This window comes from Triticum aestivum, chromosome 2B, assembly GCF_018294505.1.
Source record: "Triticum aestivum cultivar Chinese Spring chromosome 2B, IWGSC CS RefSeq v2.1, whole genome shotgun sequence".
Classification (NCBI taxonomy): Eukaryota; Viridiplantae; Streptophyta; class Magnoliopsida; order Poales; family Poaceae; genus Triticum; species Triticum aestivum.
In genome coordinates this window covers 410,984,268-411,005,440 of record NC_057798.1, presented here as the reverse complement: position 1 = coordinate 411,005,440, position 21,173 = coordinate 410,984,268, and positions in this window count along the sequence as shown.

The following is a 21,173-nucleotide window of genomic DNA, read 5'->3' as shown; positions in this document are numbered from 1 at the left end:
ACGATCGGATCATGGAGGAGAATATTTAAGTCACGAATTTGGTACACACTTAAGGAAATGTGGAATCGTTTCACAACTCACGCCGCCTGGAACACTTCAGCGAAACGGTGTGTCCGAACGTCGTAATCACACTCTATTGGATATGGTGCGATCTATGATGTCTCTTACCGATTTACCGCTATCATTTTGGGGATACGCTCTAGAGACAGCTACATTCACTTTAAATAGGGCACCATCTAAATCCGTTGAGACGACACCGTATGAATTATGGTTTGGGAAGAAACCTAAGCTGTCGTTTTTAAAAGTTTGGGGATGTGATGCTTATGTCAAGAAACTTCAACCTGAAAAGCTCGAACCCAAGTCGGAAAAATGCGTCTTCATAGGATACCCCAAGGAAACCATTGGGTATACCTTCTACTTAAGATCCGAGGGCAAGATCTTTGTTGCCAAGAACGGATCCTTTCTGGAAAAAGGAGTTTCTCTCGAAAGAAGTAAGTGGGAGGAAAGTAGAACTCGATGAAGTACTACCTCTTGAACAGGATGGTAGTGCAGCTCAAGAAAATGTTCCTGTGATGCCTACACCAACTGAAGAGGAAAATAATGATGATGATCAAGATACTTCGGATCAAGTTGCTATTGAACTTCGTAGGTCCACAAGGACACGTTCCCCACCAGAGTGGTACGGCAACCCTGTCTTGGAAATCATGTTGTTAGACAACGGTGAACCTTCGAACTATGAAGAAGCGATGGCGGGCCCAGATTCCAACAAATGGCTAGAAGCCATGAAATCCGAGATAGAATCCATGTATGAAAACAAAGTATGGACTTTGACTGACTTGCCCAATGATCGGCGAGCGATAGATAACAAATGGATCTTTAAGAAGAAGACGGACGCGGATGGTAATGTCACCATCTATAAAGCTCGACTTGTCGCTAAGGGTTATCGGCAAGTTCAAGGGATTGACTATGATGAGACTTTCTCTCCCGTAGCGAAGCTGAAGTCCGTCCGAATCATGTTAGCAATTGCCGCATACTATGATTATGAGATATGGCAGATGGACGTCAAAACGACATTCCTTAACGGGCATCTTAAGGAAGAACTGTATATGATGCAGCCGGAGGGTTTTGTCGATCCTAAGAATGCTAACAAAGTATGCAAGCTCCAGCGATCCATTTATGGGCTGGTGCAAGCATCTCGGAGTTGGAACATTCGCTTTGATGAAATGATCAAAGCGTTTGGGTTTATGCAGACTTATGGAGAAGCCTGCGTTTACAAGAAAGTGAGTGGGAGCTCTGTAGCATTTCTCATATTATATGTAGATGACATACTTTTGATGGGAAATGATATAGAATTCTTGGACAGCATTAAGGCCTACTTGAATAAGTGTTTTTCAATGAAGGACCTTGGAGAAGCTGCTTATATATTAGGCATCAAGATCTATAGAGATAGATCAAGACGCCTCATAGGTCTTTCACAAAGCACATACCTTGATAAGATTTTGAAGAAGTTCAAAATGGATCAGTCCAAGAAGGGGTTCTTGCCTGTATTGCAAGGTGTGAGATTGAGCTCGGCTCAATGCCCGACCACGGCAAAAGATAAAGAAGAGATGAGCGTCATCCCCTATGCCTCAGCATAGGATCTATTATGTATGCCATGCTGTGTACCAGACCTGATGTAAACCTTGCCGTAAGTTTGGTAGGAAGATACCAAAGTAATCCCGGCAAGGAACACTGGACAGCGGTCAAGAATATCCTAAAGTACCTGAAAAGGACAAAGGACATGTTTCTCGTTTATGGAGGTGACGAAGAGCTCGTCGTAAAGGGTTACGTCGACGCTAGCTTCGACACAGATCTGGATGACTCTAAGTCACAAACCGGATACGTGTATATGTTGAATGGTGGAGCAGTAAGCTGGTGCAGCTGCAAGCAGAGCATCGTGGCGGGATCTACATGTGAAGCAGAATACATGGAAGCCTCGGAGGCAGCGCATGAAGCAATTTGGGTGAAGGAGTTCATCACCGACCTAGGAGTCATACCCAATGCGTCGGGGCCGATCAAACTCTTCTGTGACAACACTAGAGCTATTGCCCTTGCCAAGGAGCCCAGGTTTCACAAGAAGACCAGGCACATCAAGCGTCGTTTCAACTCCATCCGTGAAAATGTTCAAGATGGAGACATAGATATTTGCAAAGTACATACGGATCTGAATGTCGCAGATCCGTTGACTAAACCTCTCTCGCGAGCAAAACATGATCAACACCAGAACTCTATGGGTGTTCGATTCATCACAATGTAACTAGATTATTGACTCTAGTGCAAGTGGGAGACTGTTGGAAATATGCCCTAGAGGCAATAATAAAAGCATTATTATTATATTTCCTTGTTCATGATAATTATCTTTTATTCATGCTATAATTGTATTATCCGGAAATCGTAATACACATGTGAATACATAGACCATAGCATGTCCCTAGTGAGCCTTTATTTGACTAGCTCGTTGGTCAACACATAGTCATGGTTTCCTGACTATGGACATTAGATGTCATTGACAACGGGATCACATCATTAGGAGAATGATGTGATGGACAAGACCCAATCTTTAGCATAGCACAAGATCGTGTAGTTCATTTTGCTAGAGCTTTTTCAATGTCAAGTATCTCTTCCTTAGACCATGAGATCGTGTAACTCCCGGATACCGTAAGAGTGCTTTGGGTGTACCAAACGTCACAACGTAACTGGGTGACTATAAAGGTGCACTACAGGTATCTCCGAAAGTGTCTGTTGGGTTGACACGGCTCGAGACTGGGATTTGTCACTCCGTATGACGGAGAGGTATCTCTGGGCCCACTCGGTAATGCATCATCATAATGAGCTCAAAGTGACCAAGTGTTTGGTCACGGGATCATGCATTACGGTACGAGTAAAGTGACTTGCCGGTAACAAGACTGAACGAGGTATTGGGATACCGACGATCGAGTCTTGGGCATGTAACGTACCGATTGACAAAGGGAATTGTATACGGGGTTTGATCGAATCCTCGACATCGTGGTTCATTCGATGACATCATCGAGGAGCATGTGGGAGCCAACATGGGTATCCAGATCCCGCTGTTGGTTATTGCCCGAGAGCCGTCTCGGTCATGTCTACGTGTCTCCCGAACCCATAGGGTCTACACACTTAAGGCTCGGTGACGCTAGGGTTGTATGAATATGAGTATGCAGCATACCGAATGGTGTTCGGAGTCCCGGATGAGATCCCGGACATCACGAGGAGTTCCGGAATGGTCCGGAGGTAAATATTTATATATAGGAAGTCTTATTTTGGTCGCCGGAAAAGTTTCGCACTTTATCAGTATTGTACCGGGAGTGCCGAAAGGGGTCCGGGGGTCCACCGGGGGGGGGTCCACCTGCCCCGGGGGGCCACATGGGCTGTAGGGGGTGCGCCTTGGCCTATATGGGCCAAGGGCACCAGCCCCAAGAGGCCCATGCGCCAAGAAGACTTGGAGAGTGGAGAGTCCAAAGAGGGGAAGGCACCTCCGAGGTGCCTTGGGGAGGATGGACTCCTCCCCCCCTCTTGGCCGCACCCCTTCCTTGGAGGAAGGGGGAAGGCTGCGCCCTCCCCCCTCTCATGAGCCTATATAAAGGGAGGGGAGGGAGGGGTGGCCGCAACCATAAGCCCTGGCGCCTCCCTCCTCCCTGCAACACCTCCTCCTCCTCCCGTAGTTGCTTAGTGAAGCCCTGCCGGAGTTCTGCTGCATCCACCACCACGCCGTCGTGCTGCTGGATCTTCATCAACCTCTCCTTCCCCCTTGCTGGATCAAGAAGGAGGAGACGTCATGCGCTCCATACGTGCGTTGAACACGGAGGTGCTGTCCGTTCGGCACTAGGTCATCGGTGATCTGAATCACGGCGAGTACGACTCCATCAACCCCGTTCCATTGAACGCTTCCGCACGCGATCTACAAGTGGTATGTAGATGCAATCACTCTCCCATGACTCGTTGCTAGATGAACTCATAGATGGATCTTGGTGAAACCGTAGGAAAATTTTTAATTTTCTACAACGTTCCCCAACAAGTGTTAGTGCTGATTAAATAAATACTGTTGGTGGTAATGACTATGATGATGATTAAATAGCTTGTGCTGGCGGATTAGATTCAAGTGGAGGCAACATGTGGTGCACATCGAAAGTACTACTAGTCCAAACTAGATCAAGTTTGGATTAGTAGTATACTTTTGACATGCAGCACATATTGCCTCCACTTGAACCTAATCCACCTTCATTTAATACACTGTTATGGACATAATGATGTAAACCTCATAGTAGCTGGTATTGTACCAATATTTGTATGATGGCGCATAAATACACTAAAAAAATACTAGTAGCGATGGAAAGAAAACACGCTGCAAGTAGATACCTTAGCAGTAGCGTGGTATTGAACAAACGCTACAGCTATTTGTCCTAGCAGTAGCGCGTGCTGGCACGCGTTACTGCTAAGCAATAGCTGTAGCGCCTTATTAGTAGCGCGGCCACCCGCGCTACTAGTGGGCACAAAACATGCGCTACTGCTAGGGTTTTCCTTAGTAGTGCATGTAACATGCATAGGCTCCCCGTACATGTATGCAATCATGTGAATATGGAATATAGGAGCATGTGAATGCATAAACATGACAGAGTAAGAAATGTGTTACATGTATCTTGGCTATATGGATCAGGGCAAAAGATGTAAATATGGGAAATGTACCTTCATGCTCATGAGTCCTTCTTGCAAACAGTATGTACATAATCAAGAATTTCTCATACACATGACTGTGATGCATATACTTACCTTGTGGTCTTGAGTTGGCTTAGGATGGAATGAACCTGCGTAAACAAGGTTAGATAACACACATACACCTACTGGCCAGAGCAAACACAAGAAACCACAAGAGTACCAAGACTGGGATGACATGTAGGGAGTGAGTACTGAGTACCACATTGGATACAGACATGTCCCCAAAGGTAAAGATGTGCAATGAATTCTAGGATTTCCTTCCCTTAGATGTCTTGCTCCCCCTGAATCTAGCATGGGATATTGGGAGAAGATAGGGAACAAAAAATCAGAGCAAAATCAGAGCTCAAAGAAAATAAACAGAGCTAATGCAAACAAATATGAACATGTCTTTCCCCTCTTAAAGTCATGTGACTTCTCTCCTCTTGAACATCAAGCATCTGGGGTCCTTGATGATTACTCTCTCTCCCCTTGAGTATTCTCTCCCCCTATAGATATGATTAAGCTTTGATGTGATCTCTCTCTCCCCCTTTGACATCAATTTCCAAGAAGGGTTCTTCTGGATATTTGTCACGATGGGTTTGGTCCTTGAGTCATAGAAGAAAGCAGCAAGTTAAATGTGATGCTGGTAGAGGACAAGATTCATTGAGTGGAGCTGGATCAAAAGAAATGCAGGAACAAGTGGCAAAATGTCTTTCCTGTAGTGACATCGGGCGGCACTGAATTCTATGTTTCGGTTGTACCGAAAGGATTTGGTTAGGTCGAAAACAACAGTCCAGTGTGACCAAGTTCATCACAAGGAAAACACTTGTCACCGCTCACTAGACAAGTAAGATCTCACAAGGATTTGCAAGGAATTAACTGAAAGATTTGCAATGAATTGGATGCAAGAAATGCAGAGCAAATAGAAAAGAAAAGAAATCTAGACGAATTTTTTTTAAATAAAGGGGAAACAAATGTGCATGACACAAATGCAAGAGCACAGAAAAGAACACAAGAGGACTTCATCTAGAATTGGTCGGCGACAAAGTCACCTATGTTAGAGTATATTGACTTAGGAGTCAAGTGAGATCACTTGATCATAGGTCAAACTCATCGTTTAAGCTCAAAATGGGGTTACCATTTTTCGTTTAAGCATATTGACGTATTCACATCTTGTCGAGTTGCTTTGACTCATGACTTGGAGTAAAGCTTCTCTAAGATGGAATAACATACCTTGGGTGGTGGTGTTGATCATGATCATGTAGTTGAACTCGTGTGGGTTGCTCAAGGTTGATGTAGCTCATCAAGAGTTGGGAGCACCACTTGGAATTTGAGTTCATCTACCTACATGGGTTAGTTCTTGCAAGGAAGAGCACTTGTGTATCCAAAATGACAATCATGAAACTCAACATAGAATTTGTCAAAGGATATGTTTGAATGGTTTCGTGCTTCCTTGTCTTCAACCACCATTGTGTAGGGACTTGGTGATGTAGAGATTGCTCAAGATATGAATGAGGTGCAATCTCATAGATTTTGGTTCATCCAAATACCTACAAGGGTTAGATAACATGCAAGGTGCAAATGTACCCAAGACATAAGATAGTCTTCATAAGAGAAATATCAAGGGTTGGTCATAGGCTCATGCCTTGCATGTATCAAATGGAGTTCCTACTCCAAGTTTGAGGCATCAATGATGTTCAATTCACCTCTTAATCTGCAAAACACTTTTTCATCAAGTGGTTTAGTGAATATATCAGCTAATTGCTTTTCAGTGCGAACATGCTTAAGATTAATGTCCCCTTTGGCAACATGATCTCGAATGAAATGATGATGAACTTCAATATGCTTAGTTCGAGAATGTTGCACGGGATTGTGAGCAATCTTGATAGCACTTTCATTGTCACAAACTAATGGAACATGTTTCACATATATCCCATAATCTTTAAGAGTTTGGGTCATCCAATGTAATTGAGCACAACATGGACCAGCGGCAATGTATTCCGCTTCGGCGGTGGATAAGGATACCGAGTTTTGTTTCTTGGAAGACCAGGATACAAGAGATCTACCAAGAAATTGACAAGTACCCGAAGTGGACTTTCTATCAACCTTGTCACCGACATAGTCCGAGTCGGAGTAGCTAACAAGATTGAAAGAAGCCCTCTTTGGATACCAAATACCAAAGTTTGGTGTATGGATTAAGTATCTCACTATCCTTTTCACGGCCTTAAGATGAGCTTCTTTAGGAGCAGCTTGATATTGTGCACACATGCACACACTTAGCATAATATCGGGACGTGAAGCACATAGATATAACAGTGAACCAGTCATAGAGCGATAAACCTTTTGATCAACCGGTTCACCATCTTTGGTCAAATCAAGATCTCCACTAGTAGGCATGGGTGTAGTCATACCTTTGCATTCTTGCATATTGAACTTCTTGAATAAGTCCTTGGTGTAATTCGTTCGAGAGACAAAGGTACCTTCCTTAGTTTGCTTGATTTGCAAACCAAGAAAGAATTTGAGTTCACTCATCATAGACATCTCGAACTTCTCCGACATTAGCTTTCCAAACTTTTCACTAAAATGAGGGTTAGTTGATCCAAATATAATATCATCAACATAGATTTGGCATACAAATAGTTCTCCATTAACCCTTTTAGTAAAAAGAGTAGAATCTATTTTTCCAATTTCAAAGCCTTTTTCAATAAGGAACTTGGTCAAACATTTATACCATGCTCTAGGAGCTTGTTTAAGACCATAAAGAGCTTTGTGAAGTTTGTAAACATGATCAGGTTTCTTAGGATTAACAAAGCCAGGAGGTTGCTTAACATAAACTTCCTCCTCTATTTCACCATTTAGAAAAGCACTTTTAATGTCCATTTGGTATAAGGTGATATCATGGTGATTAGCATAGGCAAGTAAGATGTGAATGGACTCAAGTCTAGCAACGGGAGCATAAGTCTCACCATAGTCCATACCTTCAACTTGTGTGTAGCCTTGGGCGACGAGATGTGCTTTGTTGCGAACTACTTGTCCATCTTCATCTTGCTTGTTGCGAAACACCCATTTGGTACCGATGATGTTGTGGTTGTTATCGGGCTTCTCGACCAATGTCCACACTTGATTTCTCTTAAAGTTGTGTAGCTCTTCATGCATAGCGTTTATCCAATTTGGATCTTCCAATGCTTCTTCAAACTTCATAGGTTCAATGCTAGAGATGAATGAACAGTGTTCACAAAAGTTAGATAAACGAGTTTTAGAGCGAGTGATTCTCCCGGTTTGGATATCATTGTAGATTTGCTCGGCGGGATGGTCTTTAGCAATTCTTGCTCGAACTCGTGAAAGCTTTTGCTTGGGTCTTGGTTGAACATCTTCTTCATCTTCTTCTTCTTCTTGGTTGTCTTCATTGTTGACGTTGTCGTTCTCTTGTCATGGTGGAGAAGGAGGTTGTTGGCGTTCATCTTGGTGCACTTCCTTGTTTTCTTCATCTTGGTGTGTCCCACTTGTGGATGCTTCCGTATCAACTCTTGGTTCACCTTGTCGTGAGGTAGAAGCTTCCACTTGGACGGACGAGGTACTCTCCTTCACCTCCGTTGGACGAATATTGCCAATAGACAAGTCTTGGATTGCTTCTGAGGGGTCTTTGTCTCCTACATCAATTGGCAATTTCTCTACTTGCGAGCCATTAGATTCATCAAACTTCACATCTACCGTTTCTTCAACCTTTCGGGTGAAATTGTTGTAGACACGGTATGTGTGAGAGTTTGAGCCATAACCAAGTAGGAAACCTTCATGAGACTTAGGAGCAAATTTAGAACAATGATGCTTATCAAGAATGTAGCACTTTGAGCCGAATACTCGAAAGTATCCAACTTGGGGTTTGTTAACGGTGAGGAGCTCGTATGCCGTCTTGCCGAGTAGCTTGTGAAGATACAAGCGATTTGTTGCATGACAAGTTGTCTCAACCGCTTCCGCCCAAAAGTGCTTCGGCGTCTTGTACTCATCAAGCATCGTTCTCGCCATTTTGATGAGCGTCTGGTTCTTCCTCTCAACAACTCCATTTTGTTGAGGTGTGTACGTAGCCGAGAACTCATGTGAAATACCTTCTTCTTCAAGAAATGTATCCACATTTGCGTTCTTGAACTCCGTTCCGTTGTCATTGCGAACCTTCTTGATCTTCACTTCAAATTGATTTTGGGCCTTCCTAGCGAAGTTTTTGAAGATCTTTTGGACCTGCGATTTATCATCGAGAAAGAACACCCACGTAAATCTTGAAAAATCATCAACTATGACTAGACCAAAAGAATTTCCACCAAGACTTTTGTAGGCATTGGGACCAAAAAGATCCATGTGAAGTAGCTCGAGTGGCCTCCTTGTGGTCATGATGTTCTTCACGGGATGCCTTCCTCCAACCTGTTTACCTGCTTGACTAGCACTGCAAAGTCTATCCTTATCAAATATGACATCGTTAACGCCAAGGATATGATTTCATTCAATAAGCTTGTCAAGGTTTCGCATGCCAACATGACCTAATTGTCTATGCCACAACCAACCTTTAGAAGATTTAGCAATAAAGCAAGTTCTAGGTTGAGCCTTTTTAGTGAAATCAACAATGTATAGATCACCTCTACGTACACCGGTAAAGACCATTTTATGATTATCTCTATGAAACACTTGGCAATCTACTTCAGTAAATAGGACACTGAAACCAAAATCAGCAAGTCTAAATATTGAAAGTAAGTTGTAGCCAAGAGATTCAACGAGCATGACATTTTGTATGGAGCTATCATGTGATATGGCCACCTTACTGAGGCCAACCACCTTACCCTTTGAGTTGTCACCGAAAGTGACATACTTTCGAGGACCATCGTTTTTAGCAAGCTCACAAAACATATCTTTATCTCCGGTCATGTGATCGGTACATCCACTATCAAGAACCCATTCCTTTCCTCCTGCCATATATCCCCGAAGATTTGCCATAAGACCAAAGTGTCTCATTGCATCATGAAGATCAAAGTCACTATCATCATCCTCGTCATAGTATCCATGTTCAACATCGTCATGTGGTGGATCAAATCCTAGAGAGGGTGATTCGTTAGAGTGAGTTTGACAATGATCTTCTTTATGAATTTTTATAGCTTCGGAAATAATATCACTAATAATTCCAACATCTCCTTTGGCACGCATAAGGTATGTAAGCTCAAATAGACAATCACCAAACATAGGATCATTGGAATTCATCTTACTCAAGGCAATACACTTATGGATAATTTCATCTAGATTTTTCAAGGAATAATTTGGAAAACGTTCCTCAAGAAATTTCCATATGGTGTAGGCACACTTAAGAGTAGGCAAACATCCAATCAAGTTTCTAGGCAAGCCTCTAGTGATAAGTTCAACAGTTCTAAGATTGTGAATCATGTCAATTGACTCATCAAGGGTAGGATGCATAAGATCAACATGAGGTGCACAAGGGCTAGCATTGTACTGGTTCAAATGATATTCATTGAAAATCACCAGCATATCATTTTTCCACTCATGAAAATACTCTCCATCAAGTATAGGCACTCTATGTCTAATACTCCCAATAGTAGACTCATCCATCTTCCTCCAATGGGGTTTAAACCAAAGCAATGGAGACTAGAGCTCTGATACCAATTGAAAGGATCGAGAAGAGGTGTCTAGAGGGGGGTGATTAGACACTAAGTACCAAAAGTTGCAGTTTTTAACTTCTTTAAGTTTAAGTGGAGTTTTGGCACAAGTTTAACACTCACAATACATAATAAGCAAGCATGCAAAGAGTATATGAGCAGCGGAAAGTAAAGCATGCAACTTGCAAGAATGTAAAGGGATGGGATTGGAGTGTGCAAACGCGATTGGAGACACGGATGTTTTTGTCATGGTTCCGATAGGTGGTGCTATCGTACATCCACGTTGATGGAGACTTCAACCCACGAAGGGTAACGGTTGCGCGAGTCCACGGAGGGCTCCACCCACGAAGGGTCCACGAAGAGGCAACCTTGTCTATCCCACCATGGCCATCGCCCACGAAGGACTTGCCTCACTAGCGGTAGATCTTCACGAAGTAAGCGATCTCCTTGCCCTTACAAACTCCTTGGTTCAACTCCACAGTCTTGTTGGAGGCTCCCAAGTGACACCTAGCAAATCTAGGAGACACCACTCTCCAAGAAGTAACAAATGGTGTGTGGATGATAAACTCCTTGCTCTTGTGCTTCAAATGATAGTCTCCCCAACACTCAACTCTCTCTCACAGGATTTGGATTTGGTGGAAAGAAGATTTGAGTGGAAAGAAACTTAGGGAAAGGCTAGATATCAAGATTCATATCGTAGGAATGGAATATCTTGGCCTCAACACAAGTGTAGGTGGTTCTCTCTCAGAAAATGTATGCTGGAAGTGTAGGCACGTTCTGATGGCTCTCTCCATGAATGAAGAGGAGGTGGAGGGGTATATATAGCCTCCACACAAAATCGAACCATTACACACAACTTGCCAATCTCGGTGGGACCGAATTGAGAAACTCGGTCGGACCGATTCAGCAAATCTAGAGATCGTTAGGATTTTCGGTGGGACCGACATGCAACTCGGTAGGACCGATATGGTTAGGGTTAGGGCATAACATAATCTCGGTGAGACCGATTACACAAACTCGGTGAGACCAATTTTGGTAATAAGCTAACCAGAGAGTTGGTCAGGTAAACTCAGTGGGGCCGATTCGCTCATCTTGGTGAGACCGGAATGTTACGAAAAGGAGACAGAGAGTTTACATTGCAATCTCGGTAGGACCGATTACGCAAACTCGGTGAGACCGATTTTGGTAATAGATACATACAGAGAGATTACAATCCCATCTCGGTGAGACCGATTTGCCTAGGGTTTGTGGCAGTGGCTATGACATCTGAACTCGGTGGCGCCGGATAGAAAGAATCGGTGAGGTCGAGTTGGACTTTTGGTTTAGGTCGTATGTGGATGTGAGAAAGTAGTTGAGGGCTTTGGAGCATATCACTAAGCACATTGAGAAAGCATGCCATTAAGCAACACCTCATCCCCTCTTGATAGTATTGGCTCTTCCTATAGACTCAATATGATCTTGGATCACTAAAATAGAAAATGTAGAGTCTTGAGCTTTGAGCTTGAGCCAATCCTTTTGTCCGTAGCATCTTGAAGGGGTTCCACATCCTCTAGTCCATGCCACTTCATTGTTGAACTCATCTGAAACATACTAGGTAAAAGTGTTAGTCCAACAAGAGATATGTTGACATTAATTACCAAAATCACCTAGGGAGCACTTGTGCTTTCAGCCACCAAATGTGTCAGGTAACGTGACCTTTCCCTTGGGTTGGCTTCTCCCTGGATTGATCCCTTGGAACGTACCTATTTCTTCGAGATCTTCGTCGGGATCTACAACCTCGCCTCTCCTGTTTGTCTTGGCTGCTGACCTGCTTCAGACTGTCATTAATGGCATGTTCAGAAAAGGCATCCTTCATTTGCCTATTCCATGCCATGATCAGGATTACCCTCTCATTCAGTATGCTGATGATACACTCATCATTCTACCTGCTAATAGGGACCAACTTGTTGCCCTGAAGGACATGTTGAGGGTTTTTTCCATGTCCACTAGTCTGGATGTGAACTATCATAAATCTTTTATTATACCAATCAATGTGGACTCTGCTCATATGATTGATTTAGCTGCTGATTTTGGATGCCAAATTGGGAAAATGCCATTTACTTATCTGGGGCTGCCTGTAGGAACTACAAGGCCAAAAATGATTGATTTCATGCCTTTGGTGGACTGTATGGAGAGGAGAATGACTGCTAGCTCCTCCTTCTTAAACCAGGGAGAAAGATTATAGTTTTTAAACTCTGCCCTGTCATCAATGCCCATTTTCTTCCTTTGCAGTTTGGCTGTTCCTGTAGGAATCGTAAAGCAGTTGGAAAGAATTCAGAGGCAATGCCTCTGGAGGAAACATAGAGATGAGCCTCCTTGTTCCCTTCCTGCTTGGGATCTTATTTGCAGACCTAAAAACAGGGGAGGCCTTGGCATTCTTAACCTTGGTGTGCAAAATGTGGCTCTACTACTCAAGCATGCAAACAACTTTCTTAATAAGAAAGATCTTCCTTGGGTCTCCTTCATCTGGGATACTTATTATCATGATAGAGTGCCCCAGGGAACCTTTGTTTGTGGTTCCTTTTGGTGGAAAGAAATTTGCAAGGTTATGCTCAGCTTCAGAGATTGCACTTGGGTTCAGATAAATGAAGGTGACACAGTTCTTATGTGGTCTGACAACTGGCAGCTTGGCCAAGAAGCTTCTTCTCTTCAAACCAGATTTCCCAGGCTGTTCTCTTATGCCAAGGACCCTTGGATCATTGTCAAAGAGTTCTTTGATTCCCAAGACTTGTTCCATCACTTCCATCTCCCATTGTCTGCCCAAGCTTTTGATTATATGGTCCTTCTGCAGATCCTGATGGAGAGCCAACATAGAAACCCTAGGTCCAAGGATATTTGGTTTTGGCAAGGCACTTCAAAAGGGTACAAACCAAAGATGTTCTACTCCCATGCTTTTGCATCTGAGTCCTTTAACCCTTTGACCTCTTGGATTTGGAAGTCCTCTTGTACCATGAAATTCAAGATGTTTGCCTGGATGCTCATCATGGACAGATTGAACACTAAGGACATGGTGGAGAGGAGGCAATAGAATTTGGATGATGGAGTCAACTATGTTCTTTTCCCTTTGCAGACTAGGGAAACCAGAGACCACTTCTTTTTCAACTACGATTTTAGTATCAGAGTTTGGAATTATTTGCAAATTGATTGGTCTTCTGGTGATTCCATGTCTGATTTGGTTTTGCATGCTAAGAGAATCTTTGGGAAACCCTTCTTCATTGAAGTGGTGTTTATTGCCTGTTGGAATATTTGGATCATCAGAAATGAAAAAGTGTTCAGGCATGAGAGAGCTAGGTTTAATAAGTGGATATGTGCTTTCATTCATGATATAGGCCTTATGCAATACAGAGTGAAAGCTGCCTAAAAGGATGAACTCCTAAGATGGATTTCTTTTCTGCCTCCTTGAGGTCTTTTTGTTTCCTTTTTTCTTTTCTTTAGTTTAGCTAGATTACCCCTTGTAATCCTCCACTTGTAACTGTTTCCTGTCTTTAATAAAGCTTTTGATACGTTGTGGGGGTTTAGCCCTACAGTTCCCAGTCAAAAAAACCTCTTGATCACGTTGGGCGAGATCAGGTTCAGACCGACCCCACCGTTAACTAGCATTTTCGTCACCTTGAGGTTGCGTATTGTTGGTGAGACCAACAATGGCAAACACCCGACTGCGGTTGTGCGATCAGGGTGATCCTCGGTGTCAAAAATGATAGGCGTGTTGGACCATTTCAGTGGCTTCTGGGCGTCGACCATCAGTTTCATTGCATTAATCTCACATGCCCACTGTTTAAGTTGGCACTGCGAAGAATGCAACGAGGCACCTCCATCAACACACATGACCTCCGTCGCTTTCTGAAACTCATGCTTGGTGGACTCGTCATCATCATCATGATCGTCATCTTCCTCTTTCCTATCATAGCCTCGAGCAGGCCTCTCTTGTTGCTTCTCCTTGTCGCGGCGACCTCCCCGGCCGCCGCGCTTCTTGCCGGATCCCTCAGTGCCATCTTGGTCCTTATCCGTGTCTCGTATCTCGTACTCAGCCCTCTGCTTCTCCATCAGCTGCTCGACTTGATGGCTGTTTTGGAGGTCATAGCCTTTGGTACAGTGAATCTTGCAATACTGCTTGTCGGAGCCCTCTGGCTTGCCGGCAGCCGCCAAGGCCCGGGAGGCATCACACCTGGCAATCTCCTTGCCGGGGTTGTCAACCTTGGCCTTCTTAGCAGTACTGGGGTCACCGGATTCCTCGACGGCAAGCACGGTCTTGCCCTTACGCTTCCCGTTGCATCATCGGCCCTTCTTTGCTGGGGCGGCGACATCTTCATCTTCAAAGTCACTTCCTGCATGGGTGTCTTTGCCGGGGTACTTCCTTCCTTCCCTAGCTCGCGCACACCTTTCGGCCAGAACGTATACTCCGGCAACATCCGCAACCTTGTTCATCGCCAGTTCTTCACGCATCTTACGGTTGTGCATGTTCTGATGGAACGCGCTGATGATGGCGGCGGGATGAACATCGGGGATGTTGTATTGCACACGGCTGAACCTTTTTATGTATTTGCGCAGGCAGTCACCGTCCCTCTGATGGATCACATGCAAATCACTTGCGTGGACAGGAGCTACATGGCCACCAGTAAAGGCGCCAACGAACTCGTAGCACAAATCCGACCAAGAGGAGATGGAATCTATTGGCAGGTGCATCAGCCATGACCTGACGTTGGGCTTGAGCACCAACGGGAAATAGTTGGCGAGCACCTTGCTATCCCGAGCCCCGGCGACTTGCATCACAATGGTGTAAATGCTCAGGAACTCAGACGGATGGGTCTTGCCATCGTACTTCTCTGGGACCTTTGGTTTGAGCTTGCGGGTTGTGGGCCACTCAAACTGCCGCAACTCACGGGTGAATGCTGGACAGGTCATTGCGTAAGGCAAGTTACCAGCATCCCTCGGCACAGGCCTGTACGTGATGGGCCCTGCATGCCTATCGGATTGATGATGTGCTTCTCATCGTCGCTCGATGGTGGTCCGAGCGTCCTCCTTGAGCCGTTCACGGAGAACTTGACGTTGGTCACGGCGTGCCCGGGGATCAGACGACGTCGTGGCTGCTATGGGCAACTAGCAAGAACCATTCTTACCTACGCAAAGCCACAACGGTGATAATCAAGTTGCCTTTTAACCTTCAACAAGGACCGCCTTTGTTAAATCAGATCCAAATAAAGTAGGAGAGACAGACACCCGCCAGCCACCTTATGCAATACAAGTTGCATTTTAGTCGGGCGAACCGGTCACATGTGTGAGGACATGTAAGGTTTGTTGGGAAACGTAGTAATTTTAAAAAAATTCCTACGTACACGCAAGATCATGGTGATGCATAGAAACGAGAGGGGAGAGTGTGTCCACGTACCCTCGTAGACCGAAAGCGGAAGCATTAGAACAACGCGATTGATGTAGCCATACGTCTTCACGGCCCGACCGATCAAGCACCGAAACTATGGCACCTCCGAGTTCTAGCACACGTTCAGCTCGATGACGTCCCTTGAACTCCGATCCATCCGAGTGTCAAAGGAGAGTTCCGTCAGCACGACGGCGTGTTGACGATCTTGATGTTCTACCGACGCAGGGCTTCGTCTAAGCACCGCTACGATATTATCGAGGTGGATTATGGTGGCGGGGGGCACCGCACATGGCTAAGAGATCCAAGGGATCAATTATTGTTATCTCTAGAGGTGCCCGCTGCCCCCGTATATAAAGAAGTAAGGGGGGAGGGGGCGGCCGGCCTAGGAGGTGGCGCACCAAGGGGAGTCCTACTCCCACCGGGAGTAGGACTCCCTCCTTCCTTGTTGGAGTAGGAGAAGGGGAAAGAGGGGGATAGGAAGAAGGAAAAGAGGGCTGCGCCCCTTGTCCAATTCGGACCAGAGGGGGGGCGCAGGCCTCCTTCCTTTTGGCCTCTCTCCTCTATTCCCGTATGGCCCAATAAGGCCCATATACTCCCCGGCGAATTCACGTAACTCTCCGGTACTCCGAAAAATACCCGAATCACTCGGAACCTTTCCGAACTCCAAATATAGTCGTCGAATATATCGATCTTTACGTCTCGACCATTTCGAGACTCCTCGTCATGTCCCCGATCTCATCCGGGACTCCGAACTCCTTCGGTACATCAAAACTCATAAACTCATAATATAACTGTCATCGAAACCTTAAGCGTGCGGACCCTACGGGTTCGAGAACAATGTAGACATGACCAAGACACGTTTCTGGTCAATAACCAATAGCGGAACCTGGATGCTCATATTGGCTCCCACATATTCTACGAAGATCTTTATCGGTCAAACCGCATAACAACATACGTTGTCCCCTTTGTCATCGGTATGTTACTTGCCCGAGATTCAATCATCGGTATCCAATACCTAGTTCAATCTCGTTACCGGCAAGTATCTTTACTCGTTATGTAATGCATCATTCCGTAACTAACTCATTAGCTACATTGCTTGCAAGGCTTATAGTGATGTGCATTACCGAGAGGGCCCAGAGATACCTCTCCGACAATCGGAGTGACAAATCCTAATCTCGAAATACGCCAACCCAACATGTACCTTCGGAGACACCTGTAGAGCTCCTTTATAATCACCCAGTTACGTTGTGATGTTTGGTAGCACACAAAGTGTTCCTCCGGTAAACGGGAGTTGCATAATCTCATAGTCATAGGAACATGTATAAGTCATGAAGAAAGCAATAGCAACATACTAAACGATCAAGTGCTAAGCTAACGGAATGGGTCAAGTCAATCACATTATTCTCAAAATGATGTGATCCCGTTAATCACATGATAACTCATGTCTATGGTTAGGAAACTTAACCATCTTTGATTAACGAGCTAGTCAAGTAGAGGCATACTAGTGACACTATGTTGGTCTATGTATTCACACATGTATTATGTTTCCGGTTAATACAATTCTAGCATGAATAATAAACATTTATCATGATATAAGGAAATAAATAATAACTTTATTATTGCCTCTAGGGCATATTTCCTTCAGTCTCCCACTTGCACTAGAGTCAATAATCTAGTTCACATCACCATGTGATTTAACACCAATATTCACATCTGTATGTGATTAATACCCATAGTTCACATCGTCATGTGATCAACACCCAAAGGGTTTACTAGAGTATGATCATGTTTTGCTCGTGAGAGAAGTTTAATCAACGGGTCTGTCACATTCAGAGCCGTATGTATTTTGCAAATATTCTATGTTTACAATGCTCTGTGCGGAGCTACTCTAGCTAATTGCTCTCACTTTCAATATGTATCCAGATTGATACTTAGATTCATCTGGATCAGTGTAAAAGTTTGCACCGATGTAACTTTTACAACGAACTCTTTTATCACCTCCATAATCGAGAAACATCTCCTTAGTCCTCACTAAGGATATTCTTGACCGCTGTCCAGTGATCTACTATTAGATCAAAATTGTATTCCTTTGCCAAACTCAGAGCAAGGTATACAATATGTCTGGTTCACAGCATAGCATACTTTATAGAACCTATGACTGAGGCATAGGGAATGACTTTTCATTCTCTTTCTATTTTCTGCCATGATCGGGTCTGGAGTCTTACTCAACTTCACACCTTGCAACACAGGCAAGAACTCCTTCTTTGATTGTTCCATTTTGAACTATTTCAAAAATTTATCAAGGTATGTACTCATTGAAAAATCTTATCAAGCGTCTTGATCTATCTATATAGATCTTGATGCTCAATGTGTAAGCAGCTTCACCGAGGTCTTTCTTTAAAAAACTCTCATTCAAGTATCCTTTCATGCTATCCAGAATTTCTATATCATTTCCAATCAACAATATGTCATTCACATATAATATTAGAAATGCTACAGAGCTCCCACTCACTTTCTTGTAAATACAGGCTTCTCAAAAAGTCTGTATAAAACCATATGCTTTGATCAACTCATCAAAGCGTATATTCCAACTCCAAGAGGCTTGCACCAGTCCATAAATGGATCGCTGGAGCTTGCACACTTTGTCAGCACCTTTAGGATTGACAAAACCTTCTGGTTGCATCATATACAACTCTTCTTCCAGAAATCATTCAAGAACACAGTTTTGATATCCATTTGCCAGATTTCATAAAATGTGGCAATTGCTAACATGATTTGGATAGACTCGAGCATCGTTACGAGTGAGAAAATCTCATCATATTCAACACCTTGAACTTGTCGAAAAACCTTTCACAACAAGTCGAGCTTTGTAGATAGTAACACTACTATCAGTGTCCGTCTTCCTCTTGAAGATCCATTTATTTTCAATGGCTTGCTGATCATCGGGCAAGTTAATCAAAGTCCACACTTTGTTTTCATACATGGGTCCCATCTTAGATTTCATGGCCTCCAGCTATTTCGCGGAATCTGGGCTCATCATCGCTTCCTCATAGTTCGTAGGTTCATCATGGTCTAGTAACATGACTTCTAGAACAGGATTACCGTACCACTCTGGTGCGGATCTTACTCTGGAAGACCTATGAGGTTCTATAGTAACTTGATCTGAAGTTTCATGATCATCATCATTAGCTTCCTCACTAATTGCTGTAGGAATCACTGGAACTGATTTCAGTGATGAACTATTTTCAAATTTGGGAGAAGGTACAGTTACCTCATCAAGTTCTACTTTCCTCCCACTCACTTCTTTTGAGAGAAACTCCTTCTCTAGAAAGGATCCATTTTTAGCAATGAATATCTTGCCTTCGGATCTGTGATAGAAGGTGTACCCAATAGTTTCCTTTGGGTATTCTATGAAGACGCACTTCTCTGATTTGGGTTTGAGCTTATCAGGATGAAACCTTTTCACATAAGCATCGTAGCCCCAAACTTTAAGAAATGACAACTTGGGTTTCTTGCTAAACCACAGTTCATATGGTGTCGTCTCAACGGATTTAGATGGTGCCCTTTTAACGTGAATGCAGCTGTCTCTAATGCATAACCCCAAAACGATAATGGTAAATCAATAAGAGACATCATAGATCGCACCATATCCAATAAAGTGCGTTTATGAAGTTCGGACACACCATAACGTTGTGGTGTTCCAGGTGGCGTGAGCTGTGAAACTATTCCACATTGTTTTAATTGAAGACCAAACTCATAACTCAAATATTCGTCTCCGCGATCAGATCACATAAACTTTATTTTCTTGTTATGATGATTTTTCCACTTCACTCTGAAATTCTTTGAACCTTTCAATTATTTCATACTTATGTTTCATCAAGTAGATATACCCATATCTGCTCAAATCATTTTGTGAAGGTCAGAAAAAATAACGATACTTGCCACGAGCATCAACACTCATTGGATCACATGCATCGGTATGTATTATTTCCAATAAGTTAGTAGCTCGTTCCATTGTTCCGGAGAATGGAGTTTTAGTCATCTTGCCCAAAAGGCACGGTTCGCAAGCATCAAATGATTCATAACAAAGTGATTCCGAAAATCCATCTTTATGGAGTCTCTTCATGCGCTTTACACCGATATGACCTGAGGGAGTCCTGGATTAGGGGGTGTCCGGATGGCCGGACTATCACCATTGGCCGGACTCCTAGACTATGAAGATACAAGATTGAAGACTTCGTCCTGTGTCCGGATGGGACTTTCCTTGGCGTGGAAGGCAAGCTTGGCAATACGGATATGTAGATCTCCTACCATTGTAACCGACTCTGTGTAACCCTAACCCTCTTTGGTGTCTATATAAACCGGAGGGTTTTAGTCCGTAGGACGAACAACAATCATACCATAGGCTAGCTTCTAGGGTTTAACCTCTTTGATCTCGTGGTAGATCTACTCTTGTACTACCCATATCATCAATATTAATCAAGCAGGAGTAGGGTTTTACCTCCATCGAGAGGGCCCGAACCTAGATAAAAGCATCATGTCCCTTGTCTCCTGTTACCATCCGCCTAGACGCACAGTTCGGGACCCCCTACCCGAGATCCGCCGGTTTTGACACCGATATTGGTGCTTTCATTGAGAGTTCCTCTGTGTCGTCACCTTTAGGCCCGATGGCTCCTTCGATCATCAACAACGACGCGGTCCAGGGTGAGACTTTTCTCCCCGGACATATCTTCGTATTCGGCGTCTTTGCACTGCGGGCCAATTCACTTGGCCACCTGGAGCAGATTGAAAGCTACGCCCCTGGCCATCAGGTCAGATTTGGGAGTTTGAACTACACGGCTGACATTCGTGGAGACTTGATCTTCGACGGATTCGAGCCACAGCCAAGCGTGCCGCACTGTCTCGATGGGTATGATCTAGCTCTGCCGCCGAACAGTACCCTGGAGGCCGCACCAGCGTCCGCTCCGACCCCTAGCTCGGAGCCGACTTTGCCGGTCGAGGACGAGTGGCTGGACACCGCCTCGGGGGCTATGATCTCTATGGCGATTGAGCCGAACACCATCCCTGTCCTTCGCAAAGCCCGTGACTCCGAGGCGCCGGACTCCTCTCCGGACTCCGAACCTCCCGTGCCCCTGCCTATCAAATCCGATTGGGCACCGGTTGTGGAGTTCATTGCTGCAGACATCTTTTAGCACTTGCTCTTTGGTGACATCCTAAATTCACTAAAGTCTCTCTCTTTATCAGAAGAGCCCTGGCCGGACTATGGTCAGGAAGGTTGGGATGCGGACGACGAAGAAATTCTACACCCACCCACCACCCACTTTGTCGCCGCTGTCGATGATTTAACCAACATG